General features: G+C 35.7%; 1 long non-coding RNA gene across 1 annotated transcript in view; it reads left to right on the top strand.

Annotated features, from left to right (window-relative positions):
* The first annotated feature begins 934 nt into the window (after positions 1-934).
* LOC137228673 (uncharacterized) overlaps positions 935-18,764 on the top strand; it is a 162,177-nt gene continuing 144,347 nt past the window's right edge. Inside the window, exons 1-2 of the long non-coding RNA XR_010945332.1 lie at positions 935-1,021; positions 1,442-1,482. This is a non-coding gene — a long non-coding RNA (uncharacterized lncRNA). The remainder of the gene's footprint in view (positions 1,022-1,441; positions 1,483-18,764) is intronic.

Below are 18,764 nucleotides of genomic sequence, written 5' to 3' on the forward strand. Positions count from 1 at the left end.
AGCCCATCAGACATCCTTCATTTCTCTTACAATGATTTTTATCTCCACCATTTATATTTGTTTGTTTTTTCTCCCTTCTTATGATTTCTATCTCTTTGCTTACATTGCCCATCTATTCTTTGATGCTTCTACTTTACCTATCAGAGCTCTCAGTGTGTTAATCATAGTAGTTTTAAATTCCCAGCCTTATAATTCCTACATTCCCACTATGATTGGTTCTGATTCTTGCTCTGTCTCTTCATGTTGTGTTTTTTGCCTTTTGGTATGCCATGGAATTTTTTTCTTGATAGTCAGACATGCTGTCCCAGGTGAAAGGAACTGCTATAACTAGGTCTTTAGTAACATTGTGGTGCAGCGTAGGGGGAGGGGGAACATTCTGAAGTTCTATGATTAACTTTGCTTATGTTTAGATTTGTCATTAATGTTTCATATTGTTATATAATTTTCAGTTAACACACTTATCTTTATGAATATAATTATATACATACTGTTGCATTTTTGTCATGTTTTAAATATAGTATATTTAGATATATTTACTTTGTATAACAAAATTATGTTTTTAGTTGCATGACTTACATTTAATTTTATTGTATTTTTAATCTAACACACAACGGAGATAAAATTACTTCCCCAAACCACACTCTTAAGCAAAATCTACAATCATCTGGGGTCCTTGTAAAAACTGCAAGAAAAAAAAAAAAGTTCCATGATTAGGTCTCAATCTTTTACAGAGCGTATGCATCTGGGCCATGAACTTCACAAGTGTTTCTCATTTTCTTTCTCTCTGCTTGAGTGGGATAGGATGGCTAGAGTGGGCTGGAGTTGGGAATTTCCCGCTTCCCACATAGAGGGTGAGAGCCAGCTGGAGCTGGTTATTTCCTTTCCCCAGGTCAATTAGGCTCTGATCACACACAGCAGGTTGGGTTCTAGTTAAATAGTTGCCGCTGAGAACAGGTCTTGTTGAGAACAGGGCACTCTGGAGTATTGCAAAACGGCTCCTTCTCCTCTTTCCCTGCTGGAAGTAAGTCTGAGGGAATTTCTCTCTGATATTTACTGTGGGAATATGGTTGAGCACCTGAAAGTAAATCTCACAAAATTGTGGAGGCCTAACTATGATAGGGTTCCCCAGGAGTTGTTTTTTTTGTTTGTTTGTTTTTTGCGGTACGCGGGCCTCTCAGTGTTGCAGCCTCTCCCGTTGCGGAGCACAGGCTCCGGACGCGCAGGCTCAGCGGCCATGGCTCACGGGCCCAGCCGCGCGGCGGCATGTGGGATCCTCCCGGACCTCCCGGACCGGGGCACGAACCCGTGTCCCCCGCATCGGCAGGCGGACTCTCAACCACTGCGCCACCAGGGAAGGCCCCCCAAGAGTTTTTAACTCCCAGAGTTGTCCCCAGTGAACGTCCAGCAATTCATTAATTTCAGTTCATGTTTTCCTACCCAGCGCTGGTTGCCGCAGTGATTTCAACTTGTGACTCTCCTTCGGTAAGTCTCGAATCCCTGTATTTGTCTGTCTCCAATCTTGGGGGGCAGTGGCTCGCCCTGTGTGCCTTCCCCTCTCTTATGGGTCCAAGAAGAGTTGTTGATTTTTTAGTCTGTAGAACTTTTTGTTGTTAAGACAGAGCGGTGACATCAAGCTCCTTACAGGTGGGACTTATAACAGGATGTCCCTCATCTGCTTCTTATTCTTTTGTGTGTGTGTGTGTGTGTGTGTAATTACCCGAGGCTGGTCCAGTCTGCAGGGATTTCTGCCTCTATTGTTAGGGCATTTAGTTTCACAAACTGCCTTGGGACACTTTTCACATTGTTATTCTGAATGGTAATTTCTCCTATATATTAGGGTTTTAGAATGTTTAATTTTTTACTCCCTAAATATTTTCTAAGTTCTTTCAAAAATAGATTCTCTTACTTGTTTAGAATCCTCTGTCCCATTTCTAGAAACTATCGTTGAAACTTCAATAAAGATTAGAGGGCTAATTCTCAAACCTTTCCTTTGGAATCTATCTCTGCCGGCTTCCTAGAACAGCTTATGCTGTCTATTTCCAACTCCACAAACAGTTGTTTTTGCCCCATTCTTTCTTATTGGGATTGGGTCAGGCCTCCATGTTACAGATACATGTATATGATGTAAGCATGCTCACTCAGTATATTTTATCTCCCTTACCGGGATAAAAGTAGTTGAGGATTGTATGCATAATGTGCTTGGTTCCTTATACTGTTCTCTGAGATGCTTCTGATACAGTTACTGAGAAAGATGTTCCTATAACCAGAAGGTATGGCTAGTAAGAGGTGTGTCTTCCCACTGACCTCGTTTCTCCCCAGGTGGAGACAGCCTTAGAGATAGAGGGGTGGTGTTTGATGAGAGCATTTGAACCCCTAAATTCAGCACCTTAATCATATGAAACAATAAAATTTCTTAATTGATAAAGTAATTTTTAAGTGGGGATTTCAATCACTTGTATTTAACAAAGTTCTGCCAATACGTGTCCTCTCTTTGATGTGTCTTTAACCACGTTTTTCTAATGGTTCATTTCCAAAGCGTGTACTCATTTTGGGGCCCCTCTCACTATACCACCAGCCACCAAAAGCCCTCTCTGGACTTCTTGATTCTCTCTTTCCTTCCCCCTTTTCATTAAAGCTTCTTGAAAGCAGATTCAGAGCTCGTGATGTATTCTCCACTTCCCGTTCGTAGTAGTGCTGATTTCGCTTTGGTCTCTTCCACTCCTTTGAAAGTGCTATTGCTAAAGTTATGAGTGCTTTCACATGGGCAAATCCATTAATTGTTTTCCTGGCTTTACATTATTTATTGGTTTTGCTACATTTGGCATTGAACAGCGTCTCACTCACATACCCAGCTTTACCATTAGTTCCTCTGATACTGTTTTATTTTTTTTGTTTCTTTTCCAAATGATTTACTGCTTTATCTTACTGTCATAAGTTCATCTACTCAACTTTTTGACATTTTCGAAGATTTGTCCTCAAACTTTTAATCTCTCACTCTATTGATGTAGTTGCCTCGTTTAAACCCATGGCTTAATATAAACGTGTCTACTTGGTAAATATTTGAAAATTGAAAATTCTAGTTTCTGGTAATAGTGAGGTAGGTCATTCAGACTAAATATCCCATCGAAAGCCATTAAAAATGCCAAAGAAAAAATAATCTTTGATTTTCAGAACATCAAAACCCTGATAAGATTATATAAAAAAAACCCAGATAAAATTTGAAACAGAAACAAAACAGGAATGCAGAGAGAAGCAGAGCACAAAAACTGCTATTATATTAAGAACAGTAAACTTTTATCTAATGACTTTGTCTAGCATGGTCTGCATAAACCAGGGCAAAGGGCCATACAAGGCAGAGTTCTTATTTTTTAAGGGGTGTTGGAGTTTTAGTTAAAGACCTCAAAGCCTTTCTGTTAAGTAGGCTTAACTGAGTGTGTCTCTTTACTAGATCTTTTTAGGAAGTAGTGAGATGCCCTGAGGCCATCAAATACACAAGGATTTGTCTCTCTTCTTACTAGAGTTCTAGAGTTTCAAGTTTTAATTTAAAGAGAATATACTATAATAAGGTTTCTAATTTTTTTCACAATATTCAATAATAAAGGTTAATTTTAACCTTAATTATTTATCAGTTTAAAACTTTTTTGAGTCGTTCACTAGGGCACGTTTTTTTTTTTCTTTTGAAATAATAGGTTAATTAGGATGACTTAGTTGAGAAATCACTAACTTTTTTTTTAAACATCTTTATCGGGGTATAATTGCTTTACAATGGTGTGTTAGTTTCTGCTTTATAACAAAGTGAATCAGTTATACATATACATATACATATGTTCCCATATCTCTTCCCTCTTGCGTCTCCCTCCCTCCCACCCTCCCTATCCCACCCCTCCAGGCAGTCACAAAGCACCGAGCCGATATTCCTGTGCCATGCGGCTGCTTCCCACTAGCTATCTACCTTACGTTTGACTAACTTACTTTTTAAAAGAGAGAAGGGTTAGCTGTAATATTACAAGGACTGGAACTAGGAATCTTTAGAGACTAGCCAATTTTCCTCTTTCTCTGCCTAATCCTGTTTTCTGTACTAATTTCTTACACCTGATTTTTCCTTAAATTCAGCTTCCACATGATTTCTGCTTTCTGTGACTTTTCATTTTTTTTGGACATTTTCTTTAAAGAATTTTCAAACACGCATGAAGTAAAGAGAATTATATGACGAACTCCCATTTTATAATTACCTTGCTTCAACAATTATCCATTTTGCCAATACTTCTTCACATGTCCCTTCCCATTTTGTGTATTCAATTATTTATCTGTTTAGTTTCCTGGATTATTTTTTGTAAAAGCTAATCCCAGTTATCATGTATGAATCAGGACTTCTTTCTTGCTGTAACTACTATCTTCTTAGGAATCCTTGAATTAACAGTAGTTTGTTAACATCACCTAATACCTAGCTCATATTTAAATCACCCAGATTGTATCAGATGTTTTTGAATTGCTGATTGTTGCCTCCTGGAGTTATTTTGCTTCTCTCTTCCCAGTATTTCCTGTAAATTGAAGTTAAATATCTAGGCTTGATGTTTAGGCAAGGATTCTTTATGGATGACTCTAATCTTTTAGCGTTATGAAATTAAGATAATGATGAGTGTTTTTAGTGTCCATTGACTTAGTACTTTCGAATGGAAATTTTCTAATAGTATCTTCCTTCTGTCTTTATCTCCTGGCATTTTATGAAAAGGGGATTTACCACATCCACCTTTTGGTGTTCTGCATCTAAACGTAAAGCACAGGTAGGGTAAATACTTCACAGCAATTAATTGGTGCCCTAGCAACTTCAGTGGTGTTTGATATTTTTTCTTTTTAAAGTATAATTATCTTATGAATTTTTGTACAGTTAATATACTTCAATTCATCATATATTTATGCTGTTTAAATTGTCCAACAGGAGCTCTGTCAAAGTATCTTTATCCTTTTGTCATAACCTCGTTGAACTTTTCTTGCTTTCTAGCACAAAAAGATAGCCTAGACTCATCTGTTTGTTTCTAGCTCTTTTCAAGTCATAGATCAGACTATTCATATTTTAAAGAGAAATATCATGTACATATTCTGGTATTTCAAATACAAATTTAATATTTCCTATTGTATTTGAATATTTTTTATACTTACATTTTTTGATAAAAATCTTGGTTCTTTATGCATAGTCAATTTACAATGTTGTGCTAGTTTCAGGTGTACAGCAAAGTGATTCAGTTATACACACATATATATGTATAAAAAAACCTTGGTTCTTAACAGTTGTAACAAAATTATTTACTTTTTCTACAGCATGCTTATAATGGTTCCAAAATAATAGTCCACAATATTTTACTTGTTAGTAAATTGAAATATTTTCTCTCTGTGATTTGCAGCCATTGTTATAAAGTTATAGCTATATTTATTTTAGCCCCACTCTTACCCCCCCCACCCCAGTGTTTAGGGATGTTTTATGGTTTGATTTTTAACATATGTAAAATACTCACCTAGCTTCAATGTCAAAATATATAATAAGGTATATTTCCATAAAACTTGTGTTTTTTTCCCCCGTTCTTTCTTCTATTTTCTCTATTTAGCTGTAGGAAATCATTTCGATTATGTTTTTCTTATTTTTCCATACTTATAAACAAAAAAAACAATTCTGGAAAATTAATTAGCAATTTAGAAACAAAGTTTTTACATCTTGTCATATACCTAAATAAATGCCATAATTAGTGAACAGCTCCAGGTAAAATTAAATTAATTTCAATAAAATGGTATTTAATGTTGATCCAAACTCTAAAAGAAGGAAAAAATATCTAAACATAGAAACTCAAAAACAAAACACACACTGGAACAAAAAACTTACTTCAAAATACATCACAGAGCTTCCCTGGTGGCACAGTGGTTGAGAGTCCACCTGCCGATGCAGGGGACACGGGTTTGTGCCCCAGTCCAGGAAGATCCCACATGCCGTGGAGCGGCTAGGCCCGTGAGCCATGGCCGCTGAGCCTGTGCGTCCGGAGCCTGTGCTCTGCAACGGGAGAGGCCACAACAGTGAGGCCCAAGTGCTGCAAAAAAAAAAAAAAAAAACCACAAAGTTAAATGATAAATATTATCATAGGAAATTTTTGCAATAAATGTAACCAAAATAAATTATAAAAATACCATTTATTATCTATTCCAGAAACTTTTCAAAATCATCTTATTTGATAGTTAGTACTTTCATGATTCTTTTAGTGTACTATTTTATAAGTGGAGAAAGTTTTAGAGACAAATTAATTTGGTCTTATGGATTGAATGCTTGTGTCCCTGCAAAATTCATGTTGAGGCCCCTTCCCCCAGTGTGACTGTCCTTAGCCATAGAGACTTTATGGAGATAGTTACGATGAGATGAGGTCATAAGAATGGGGTTGGCCTGGCTTCTGGTTCCCCATGTTGTCTGGGATCTTCACAGTGGTCAAGCTCTATATGCAAATCTGGCCCCAGCAGTGTCCCGGCCCTGTGGGGAGGCTGGGGTCCCTGAGGTGGCCTAACCCCCTTAGATGGCCTCTTTCTGCCCATGGGTTTCTTCCCCAGGCAGCTTCTTAAGAGCTATTTCTGTGAGAGCTGGTGTCTCAGGTGTCCTGGGTTTCCCATAAGCAAAGGGTTAGGAGGAATCGTCTGGCTCTGCAGGACAGTCTGCTTCAGTGGGGTCTTTAGGTTTCATATCAGGGTGGCCTGGCTCCCAAAGATACCCTTTGAAGGATTGATTAGTAGCCATTTAGCAGATGTACTTCAGAGGCCTTTGTTTTCACATAAGGAATCTGATCTTCCTGCTGTTGAGTTCTTTGCAGCTGGGTCTGGAAATGTAAAAATTAGAAACCACTTCTAGGAGACCCTTCCAGGAAGAGGCCTGATGGATTGAGAGTCTAAAGGTATCCACAGCGTCACGGTTGTGGTTCTGACACCAACCCTCAGATGTGCCTCCCACCAGGCCGATAAACCTCTTTCAAGTGTGTGTGTACATCCACACCCCCCCACCCCCCACACACACATACACATACGTACATACACATGCCTATACTCATACATTTGCCTAGTGTTGCAGAGTTAACAAATGAAAGAGTAGAGAAGCAGATTTTGACTCATTTGGCTCCGTGTTTCACACTTTTTCCTATTATGTCTTCTATAAAACATTTATTAAATATATAAAATGCTACAGAGAATAAATAAAAATAACGAACATTTCCTAAATAATTGCAAAAGAAGAAATATAATTGGAAAAAAATATGTGTTTGAGTGGGCATGTATGTTACCTCACTGGTAACAAAAAAGAGAATTAAACAAGAGTTATCAGTTAATTGGCAGCATGTGGTTCTCAAAATTTTGTCAATTGTTAGAGTCTGAATTATTTTTTAAAATATGTTATTAAATATCGTCCTATTGATTGGTATTTAGTTTCTGAGAAACAATTGTAAGGGAAAATAATACCCTAATTTCCACTCAAATTTGTTAATTACTGGTTATTTACAAAACATTTCCTTCCAGACTTGATATTAAAATTATTTATAACTCAGCAACTTGAGATCATATGGAAAATAGTACCATTGGCAAACCTATAGAAAACATAAACAATAAAAGCACTATGTTTTTATTTCTAACACTACAGCAATTAAGTATATAGAACTCAATGAATTGCATGCATTATGATTTAGGAATTAAATCCAATATATATTTTAGGTAATAGGTATATGAAGAGGTAGTTCTATGTCTAATCTTTCTGATTGAATTAGAAGAGAAACCCCTGTATTTTATCTACACATCTCCCTCTCACAGACCTGCGACTTAGCATGATCTATTTGATATGCTCTGTGTGTGCATTTCAAATCGTTTCCTGGAATCCAGGTTTAAAATCTTACCTTGTCCAACATACAGTTGTTTTTGTTTTTGTTGTTTTCTAGAATACCTTAATCTTTCTTGGTTCACAAACACCTCTGAGAATTTGAGAAGCTCTTAGTTCTTAGGTTACCTATTATACAACTATTGTCTTCCCATGAATGATTAATGGGCCTTCCATGTACTTATATACTGGGGAAGGTATATTTGGATGAAATAATTGTGTACTAGCTGGGAAGGATGTCAAAAGAAACATTGTTCTGCTTAGTGATGGTCTGAGTTGGGTGGACTCACATGGATCATCCCATACATGGAATTCCTGTACTGGTTCTAATGTATTGACTATATCGACCAGGATGGTTACACAATAGGGAAACAAAAAAGCCATTTTTTTCCCCCTTAAAGACTGCTGCAGGCTCTATTTACGATAGCCAGGATATGGAAGCAATCTAAGTGTCCATCAACAGATGAATGGATAAAGATGTGGTACATATATACAATGGAATATTACTCAGCCATAAAAAGAAATGAAATTAAGTTATTTGTAGTGAGGTGGATGGACCTAGAGACTGTCATACAGAGTGAAGTAAATCAGAAAGAGAAAAACAAATACCATATGCTAACACATATATGAAACCTAAAAAAGAAAAAGGTTCTGAAGAACCTAGGGGCAGGACAGGAATAAAGATGCAGACGTAGAGAATGGACTTGAAGACATGGGGAGGGGGAAGGGTAAGCTGGGATGAAGTGAGAGAGTGGCATGGACATATATACACTACCAAACATTTAAAATAGCTAGTGGGAAGCAGCCGCATAGCACAGGGAGATCAGCTCAGTGCTTTGTGACCACCTAGATGGCTGGGATAGGAGGATGGGAGGGAGAGGCAAGAGGGAGGAGATATGGAGATATATGTATATGTATAGCTGATTCACTTTGTTATACAGCAGAAACTAACACACCATTGTAAAGCAATTATACTCCAATAAAGATGTTAAAGAAAAAAAAAGAATGCTGTGGGATAGATGTCGTACGTGTGTGGACTCTTCATTCATAGCTACCTTGATCTTATTGCAATACTATAAGAATACATTATAACATAATAGGAGATGGGGGAAGGAAAGATGATCATATTTTGGCTCTTAAATGTTTCTGCAGCAAAATGACAAATGTCATTTCTCATATTGTACTGACCAGAGCAAGACACTTGGCTATATCCAACTTCAGGAAGTTCAATTCTCACACTTAGTTTTAATAATACAGCTGCTCAAGTACAGGTTATGGGAAATCTGTCTGAACAGTGTTTCATAGGAGAGTGAAGAAAAAAGACAAAAACTTAGTGGTTTTGCTTAAGTGTAAGTTCAATATGGATCAACAACTCCTATTTAAAAAATATCTTAACAGCTATAAAAAAGAATGAAATTCTGCCATTTACAACAATGTGGATAGACCTAGAGGGTATTATGCTTAGTGAAATAAGTCAGACAGAGAGAGACAGATCCTGTATGTTATGACTTACGTGTGGAATCTAAAAAAACCAACAACAATGAATGAATAGAACTGAGACAGACACATATTGAGAGAACAAACTAGTGGTTACCAATGGGGAGAGGGAAGGACGAGGAGGGCAAGATGGGAGGGGAGTAAGAGATACAAACTACTATGTATAAAATAAAAAAGCAACAAGGATATATTGTCCAGCACAGGGGAATATAGCCATTATTTTTTAATAACTTTAAATAGAGTATAATCTAAAATATTGATTCACTATGTTATACACCTGAAACTAATATAATATTATAAATCAACTATACTTTAATAAAAAAAAGTCTTAGGAAATTAGCAGCTACACAAATGAAAGTGAACTATGAATATTGGCTTAATATTTTAAAATCAATAACTATGGGGATTGAGAAATATAATAAGATTCTAGTTACTTGTAACATATTTTAAAATAAAACCAAAACCAAAGCAAAAAATACAAGAATATTTGACCTAGAGGTAATCAAAGTTTGGGATGACATTTCTTACCAAAAATGTGAAATATAAGTTTAAGTTGAGTGGCCCAACATAATTCAATTAGAACTGCTGAATGGAAGTCACATTAGTTCAAAATAAGGAAGAGACTTCCAACAGAAGGATGGGGCATCTTGAAAAACAAGTTCTCTGTTCCAGTGTATTGAAGAAGGGGGTTCCAGGAGACCATAGAAGGGATTCTTACCCCAGATGACTCCGTGAACCTTGCAAGTTTCCTTTGGCTCTCAGTTATGTGATGTGATCCTATGTCATTATTTTTATTTTCAGGGCCATATTTTTTTCTACTGTATATTCTTGAGTCAGTTGTCTCATTGAACTTAAAACATTTCATCCTGACTGTCTTATAGAATATAGTCTTTTCCCTTAACTCATTTAGCCTAAGTTCACTGTTCCCTCCCCTTCACTTCCTCTCAATCCTCTTCCTCCCTGGACCATTTGTCATTTCTCTTTTCCAAACAAAAACACATTTTTATTTTACAGGTATAAAGACTTGGGGGTATAACCGGGCTATTGAAAGTGAAAGAGACAGATATTGTTTAATAGCTGTGTCTATACTAGAGAAAGGGCTCAGATACTCTCCTTCTCCCTATAGGTGTTTCTTTCACTTAACTGACTCGATATTGTATATATATTTCATCTGAGGCAAAATTAGAAAGACCAGGAGACAGAGCACAAGTGATCCTGCTGCCAATTCATCTTCACTTGTACTTTTTTTCTTTGAGCCTGTCAGATGCTACAGGGCGAAGAGATAAAGCTGCAGTGTGACAAATAGGCCCCATGATTATTTTCAACAAGTCACAAAAAAGTAGGACAAAATATCTTAATGTTTTCCTCTTCCCCCTCATCTTTCATTCAACAGAGATTTGCTGTCATTTATAAAGGTCATTGGGCCTCTGAGGAGTCAGGTGGAGAAAAAGTTTGGTCGTTGCTCAGGTAGACTTTTAAATAGCTACTCTATTGAAATACAGTGAAGTAAGAGCTTGGGTCTAGAAAGTGTCTATCTTTTAGGGGAATAGATTTTATTAGGCCACTTACTGACTTCTATCTACTTGGGGCTATTGTGAGCATCAAATAATAGAACATTTTCATGTGGAAAATATGAAAATGTTAAAAGTGCATTTTTCCCCATTGTTTCTCTCTAGAAATGGTAGATTGGTTTTGGATGTGAAGTTCTAAAGAAAAAAAAAAGTTCAAGTGGGATACTCTTTGGCACTTAATATATATACTGATTTACTTAGTAACGTTTTTTCTCCTCTTGGGAGGCATTTCGAAGTAATAGACTCCTCAAACTGTAAATGTGAATAGAGCTAACATGAATAAAAGATAGGCTGAAATGAATATCTATAACCACTTAGCCACAGTCACTTTGGTCTTGGAAATGGGCTTTGTACCTGAAGGATTTATACTAATTGAAGAACTTTTAGAGCAAGTATTGGATATAGTGCCTTCAATTTACTCCCGAGATAAGCCAAGACTGTACTTTTACTAGGAAACTTGTCACTATAAATTTTTAGGTGACAATGTGATGTAGCAGCGACAAAAGGAAATGGCTAATGACTGCTTATCGAATGCCTACTCCATGAAAAGCGTGAAGGAGGGGGTGGCAGGGGGGTCAGAAAACTGTTAAAGGGACTTCAAGCCATCAATATTATATTAGTCATCATCTTCCTTGATTATGACAACATTTGAAACAGTTCTGTACTTCTCCCCCTTGGAAACACTTTCAGCTGTCCTCCAATACAACTCTCTTTATACTCCTATATTTCACTAGCTTTTCTTTGCAGTCTCCTTTACTGGTTCTTCTTCTAAAAGTTGAAGTGCTCAAAGGATCAGTGCTCAAATCTTGTTCTCTTTGACTGTGAGCCACAAAGTGATCTTATCTACATGCTGATGACTCCCAAATCGGTATCTCTAGCCAAGACTTCTGCCTTCAACTCCACTCCTACTGCAACCTGACTAATCCTTATTCCCACTTAGATGTATAATTGAACTATCTAAATAGAAATGTTCAAAATAGAATTTGTGATTTTCCCCAATATAACTGCCCTTCTTTCAGTTTTCCCCACCTCTTTAATTGGATCTGTATTCTACTAGTTTCACAAGTGAAAACCTTAAAATCATCTTTGAAATTTCTCTTTCTTTACCCTGTACTCTAACCAATCCATCAGAAAATCCTGTCTACTTTGCCTTCAAATTATATTGAAAACCCTAGCATTGATTCCCCACTCCAGTACTACCATTAGTTTAGGTCTCCATCTGGCTTTGTCTGGTCACCTGCACTGCCTGCCTCCTCATAGTCTTCAGAAAAGATGCTTGATATGATTTCAGTTTTCTTAAATTTACTGAAGCTTGCTTTGTGGCCTAGCTCATGGAGAATGTTCCATGTGCACTTGTGTATTCTGCTTTCTGATGGAATGCTCTATAAATATCAATTAAGTCCATCTGGTCTAATGTGTCATTTAATGTCAGTGTTTCCTTATTGATTTTCTGTCTGGTTGGTGTGTCCATTGATGTAATTGGGGTGTTAAAGTCCCCCACTATGATTGTGTTACTGTCGATTTCTCCTCTTATAGCTGTTAGCATTTGCCTTATGTATTGAGGTGCTCCTATGTTGGGTGCATAAATATTTACAATTGTTATATCTTCTTGGATTGATATCTTGATCATTATGTAGTGTCCTTTGTCTCTTGTAACAGTCTTTATTTTAAAGTCTATTTTGTCTGATATGAGTACTGCTACTCCAGCTTTCTTTTGATTTCCATTTGCATGGACTATGTATGTCTCTAGACCTAAAGTGGGTCTCTTGTAGACAGCATATATATAGGTCTTGTTTTTCTGTATCCATTTAATCAGTCTATGTTTTATGGTTGGAGCATTTAATCTTGTAGTCTTCAGGTTTATGTTTTAGATGTCCCTCCTCCTCTTGTCTGTCTGTTGTTGTTTTTATACATAGAATGTAATTAATATCACTTGACATAATGTCCTTTTATTGTTATTAATATAAGCTCCATGAGGGTGGAATGTTGTCTCTTTCATTCATTGCTCTATCCATTTTCAGCACATAAAATAGGCCCTAAAATATCTGTTGAAGTAACAAGTGAATGATCTAATGAGAGAGTATAACTATCAACTGCTTGCTGCAGTCCACTGATCTGATACTGTGACAAAGAAGACAGGACTTTTGGTGGTGTGTTCCTTTGATATGGGTCTGACTCCTTCTAAATGTACATATGTACAGGAGGAAGCAGGCTTTCTCAGAATGGATGTGAAGAAAGCATAAGCTAAGTGATTGGGACATACAATGAGAGGATAACTGAGGGCAGTGGATCAATAATTAAAGTGTATTAAGGAGAGGAAATTAATGTAAGAAATGTAGGTAAGGGCCAAATCATGGATCACCTGAAAAATCAAGGAATATACATTTTATCATCTCAGCACCTAGGGGCCTAAGAAAACTTTTAAGCAGAAGGCATTATGAAAGTCACATTTTAAGCTGTTTAACCTGGCTAAGATAAGAGAGAATGAGTCTGCCTTAAGCACAAGGCAGCAAGCTAGGTCATAGTTGGGTGAAAAACAGAAAGCTACTCTTCTGTATACTGGTAGAATTAAAATGATGCAAGAAGCATTGCAAATTTACAACTGGATATTTAATAGGTTTAATCTAACAGCTGGATGTAGGAAATAAAGGAGAGAAGTAAGGCTTACAGTAAAACTCTAAACAGTAGTTCTAGCTTTAATTGTTTTGAACTTCCTATAATAGTAGCCATTAAGAGCATCCAGTTGGCAATTACTAGTAAAATTCTGGCCCCTGAATCAGAATTAATAGCTATCAGATTTTTAATAGAAATAATACTTTAAATATTGTGGGTACATGAATTCTCTAATAGAAGGCTTATATAGAGAACAGATATTTGAATTGTGAGGACCAAGTTTTGGATTGCTAAATCTATTAGAATAGTTGAACACAAGTGAATGAGAAAAAGTGGTCAGCAGAGAATCACAAAAGAAAAAAGAATGGTTTGTGCAATGCTACAAAAAAATGTTGGAAGAAAGGATTTTCAAGGAATAAGGAACACTACCAAGAGGTTAAATATTCACAAAGAATGAAGACTTTTCAACAAGTATTTGTATTTGGTGTCTATGACATCATTGTAAATATTCCATTTTTTTATTTTCAGTGTTAGAAGGAGCTTTAATACAAGATCACAAAAGGCGAATGGGTCATGAAAAAACTAATACAAATGATTTGATAAAGTTTGCTGGAGAAATTTGTTAGTAAAAAGGACAGAACTAGATTGGCTAAAAGATACTTATCCAAAATTTGGAAATGGAAAAAAATAATGACTTTTTCATTTAACCTTGAATACTGCCTTACAAACTCACATGCGGGTCAACCCACCTATCATCACATGATCCTAGGGAAATGTAAATCTACTTGACTTGCTATTTACTATGGATTATACATATTTTCTTATAATGTTTTTTGACTTAATGCTTATTGATACTTTGCAGCTCTAAAATTAGAAATAAAATTATAGATAAATGATAAAGTATAGGTTTTTTTTACTGTCTAGTAGAGAAGATACCCCAAAATTTGTGCCTTTTAAAAAAAATTGCCCTGTAAGACATCAACCTGTTTTGTGTCTAACCTATCTTTAACATTTTTTTACCACTGAATGTAAAATACAGCTTTTCCATATTTCCTTTTGAACTGGGTTTTCCTGTTGTGCTTTCATTACTGAGTTAAATAAAAGTTTGCCACATTCTAACTATTATTTGAGAATTAGGTTTCAGAAATTTTTAAATTAGACTTTGACAGCAGCAAGGTTATTATTCTTATTTCATTCCTTTTCTCTAAGATGGGGAAGACATTTGCACATGAAATAAGGAGGGTAAAAGGCCATGGGACAGTAGGAGGTTGTGTGTGGAATTTAGATTGCCCTGTCTTCTAGTTGTCAGCAAGGATGTAAGTTGTGTTCTGTTATCAGGTATTAGAAATAGATGGTCCAGAGACAAGCAAACCCCAAAAAATGCTTTCTGTGGTTTAAAGTCTTTAAGAAAAATAAGCAATTTAAGCAAGCCCAGGGAAATACAATCTGTAGTTTAGGGTTCAGAAAGAAAAGTTAGATCAGGACCTTATAAAACTTGAAGCAGGCATTGATAAAGAAAGAATATAACCCTCCCAGTTCTTCATATCCCCTATCTCCTGGCTTTTTACTCTTCTTTGTAAGTTTTTACTTCTGAATGCTTGGACAGAGAAAAATCAAGAAAAAAGCCTAAAGACAGTAGATGAAAGTCTTAGTAGAACCTAGAGGAGATAAATATATTACTGTAAATATTCTTTCTCTGTGGCAAAGAGCTGTATTTAGAAAGTACTCCAGTAAGTTGTATGCCTGGACTTTTGTTTTCTCATCTATCAAATAAGGGCATTGGCATTACCTGAATACCTTTTCCAGGGTGAATCGATTCAATTGATTATCCTAACATGGGAGTAGAAACCTAAGTATGCTCTTTAAAAATTTTTTTTCATTCAACACATATATGTGGTTTATCTATTATTTTTATGCACTTTAAGAAATATAACATACAAAAGATAGTCCCCAGCATCTCAGAAATCTGTAATTACAGATGAGGGTTTATGTATAAATAGCCTTATCAGTACATCATAGGTTTTGATCCTCTCTGCTCAGGAAAGATTGGAGGCTGAAGCACCATGGATAAAATTTGCCAATGCTTCTATGTTTAAGCGCTCTTCTATTATCTACATTGATATAAAATAATGCTGGCACATGGTAAGCACTCAGTACATAGCAGTCAAGTGAATAATTGTCCAAGTGAACAAATGGGTGAATAATGTTAGGAACAAATATTTATTGTATACCCTATATTACTTGTTGAGGAAACATAGAACAGGTAAACAAAAAAGAAGTGAAAAAAATAATTTTAGATTATGGTAAATGCTGTGAAGGAAATAAATAGATTAATGAGTTAAGAATAATTGGAGGAGAACTTATCCCAACTCCTACACGAGGGACAACAGATATAAAGTCCCAGGCACTTTGCGGTGGTCTCTTAGCCTCAGACAGAGCACTTCCTATAGCCCGAGGGAAGCAAGTCTTCGGAAGAAGAGTGTCACCTGCAGGGCTTTGGAGGCAAAGCATGCTGCAGCCGGGAAAAGGTATATAAGAGTAGTTAAGGGATCCAAGGGAATCTCAGCTGGCTGACTGTGTCCATCAACATGGGCAAACTTGTCTGCAAGTATCCTTTATTGTCATTTAGAGCTAAGATAATCCAAATACCTTTGTGAGATATTTGAGTCATTTTGATTGGAAAGCTGTCCTTGGAATTTAATCACCAATATAAAGTTGCAAAATTGATCCAAATATTTAATCCGATCATGAGATGAAAATGTTTTCTCTGTCACTTGAAGTTAAACTTCATTGTGGATTCTCTGCACTGCAAAGCAAAATTGGCCAACAGCTGGAGGTGGCATTTTCTAAGATGTTTTATGTAAGTTGTAAATATTTTGTGGGATTTCTTAGACCTGTGGGCTGTCTTCACTGTTTTACTTTACCTTACTATTTTGTTTTTTACTATAAAATACATAATTCTTAACATTTACATAATAACAAGTAAAATCTATTTTAATAAAATTAACTTTAGTCCTAATAGGTAAGTTAGCATTTGAGTATATCTACTTTTCTGAAGATAAAGGTATTTTAACTTTAAAAGTGTAATTATGAATCTGATAGCCAGTGCTACCTTAAGCAAAGGACTTCCAAAGGCGTTTCTTGAGTCTAATTACAAGGTGATTTAATAAAGGTTTAATAATCATAAAAATTGTTTTGATTTTTATCTTCATCCATATGGCCATGTGAAAGATTATAAGATATTGAGTAAGTTGCTGAAGAATCTGAGTCAGTTTCCACATCTATAAAATGCAGATAGTAACAACTTCATGAGATGGCTGTGAGCATTAAATATGTAACAGCGTATATTACAGTGCTTGAGAAGATAGGAACTACCTCATAAATGATATTTATATCATTGGGAACAGTGTTAGCAGCAGTAGACACAGTAGTAATGATGATGGTAGTAAATATTAATGGCAGGAGAAGTAATATAGTAGTAACACTAGCAGTAATGACTAGTAATATAAGAGTTTAAAGTCTTTATCTGCATGTTCAAACAGTTGTGGTTTGTTAGTTTACATTGAAATTACAGTACAACAAAATCTAACATCCTCTCCCTCTATTTTGGCTTTCTTTTCTTTTTTTTTTTTACATAACGCCCATCACTTCCTAACATATATTAAAATTTTCTTGTTTATTATATCTACTGCTTATTTATTGTGTCTCCCCCACCTCCCTCCCACCTGAGAATAAGAGATAGATCTTTCTTTTGCCAATGCCTCCTTAGTTCAGGTCATGAAAAACTACATTTCTTGAGGCTATCGGTGAGTGAATGAGTTGTTTGACAACTTTCTATATTTTTGATGGCCCTATAGGAAATAAAACAAGTCTTTTTCTTAATTTTTAATTATGACTTTTCCTACTTTTGATGTATATTTCAGATGTCTTACAGATACGTCTTCAAAAGGTTTTTTTCTCCTAGAGAGAATAGGAGACATATTGTTTTCAGTTTTCAGATTTAAAGATGTTTCTGCTATTTCACATGATCGTTACTGGACAAGTTAGGTCTAAAATTATTGAGTTACCAAATTTTGCCTAAAAATCTATAAGTAATTGCTATATTGTCGTCTGAAATTTAGTTTTGCCAAGGAGTCTAAGGCTAATCTTAATTTTCCTCTTTTTAAGTGATTTGTTTATCCTGCCTTTACTTTTTATAATATTCAATGAGCACTTTAATGCTTCAGTTATCTGTTTTACTAATAGCCTTATTTTTTCTCTCAAACACATCAATAAATCATGAGTTGAATTTGTGTTGTCACTACACCACAGGTATCACCTTTCAAAAATATTTTAGTTATCTTTAATTCTTTTTCATGTTATTCATTCAATGATGGCTTTTAAACTTTGTTCTTTGTTTTGAAAAAATGTTTGAGTATTAATTTTGCACTTTACTATCCCTAATCCTGTTTTACATTCTTCTAATTAATTTTCTGTCACTCTGTGTCTTATCACCTCTTTCAATTTCAAAGTCATGTTGATGTTACCATTTTTTCTCTCCAACAACATGGATGACATTAAAATCTGTCTCTAGCATGCCTTGCCATCATGGATCTTTCCTGCCTCTGACATTCTTAATGTGCTTTATACATACAAGGATTAAACCTGTAAGTATATATAACAGCATATAGGTGCCCATTTACTTTTAGACAAATTGAGCGTGCATGTGTTTTGGATAAGTGGTGGTGGTGATAGACTCTTTCTGAATGTTAATAAATACCATTATGAGGGACTGAGGATTTGGAAATAACATTAGCCTGCTTTAAACAGAACCACCAATAGGGTAGATGGGAATTACTCTATTTTCTGAGGGGAGAAAAACCTCAAGTTTGTAAACCAAGATAAACATCGGGCCCGAGGGATAAAGTATATTCCTTTCTATAATCATATGAGTATAGCATATGCTCATCAACAGTTTTATTTCTCAAATTTGTTATAATAGTTCATATTTCAGAGAAAACCTTATTTATTTTAAACATGGTGACTGCATTTTTTAATGGTGTTATAGGTTTTCATCTTTTCTTTGCCTTTGTTTATTTTAGTGGGAAGTTGTGAAAATAGTATCAAGGCAATACTGCCAAATCAAATTAAATCAGAGACCACATTGTTGTTATCTTACAATGTGATTCAAAAGATTCATGGGAAACTAGCAAATT

Source organism: Pseudorca crassidens, chromosome 8 (assembly GCF_039906515.1).
Source record: "Pseudorca crassidens isolate mPseCra1 chromosome 8, mPseCra1.hap1, whole genome shotgun sequence".
Lineage (NCBI taxonomy): Eukaryota > Metazoa > Chordata > Mammalia > Artiodactyla > Delphinidae > Pseudorca > Pseudorca crassidens.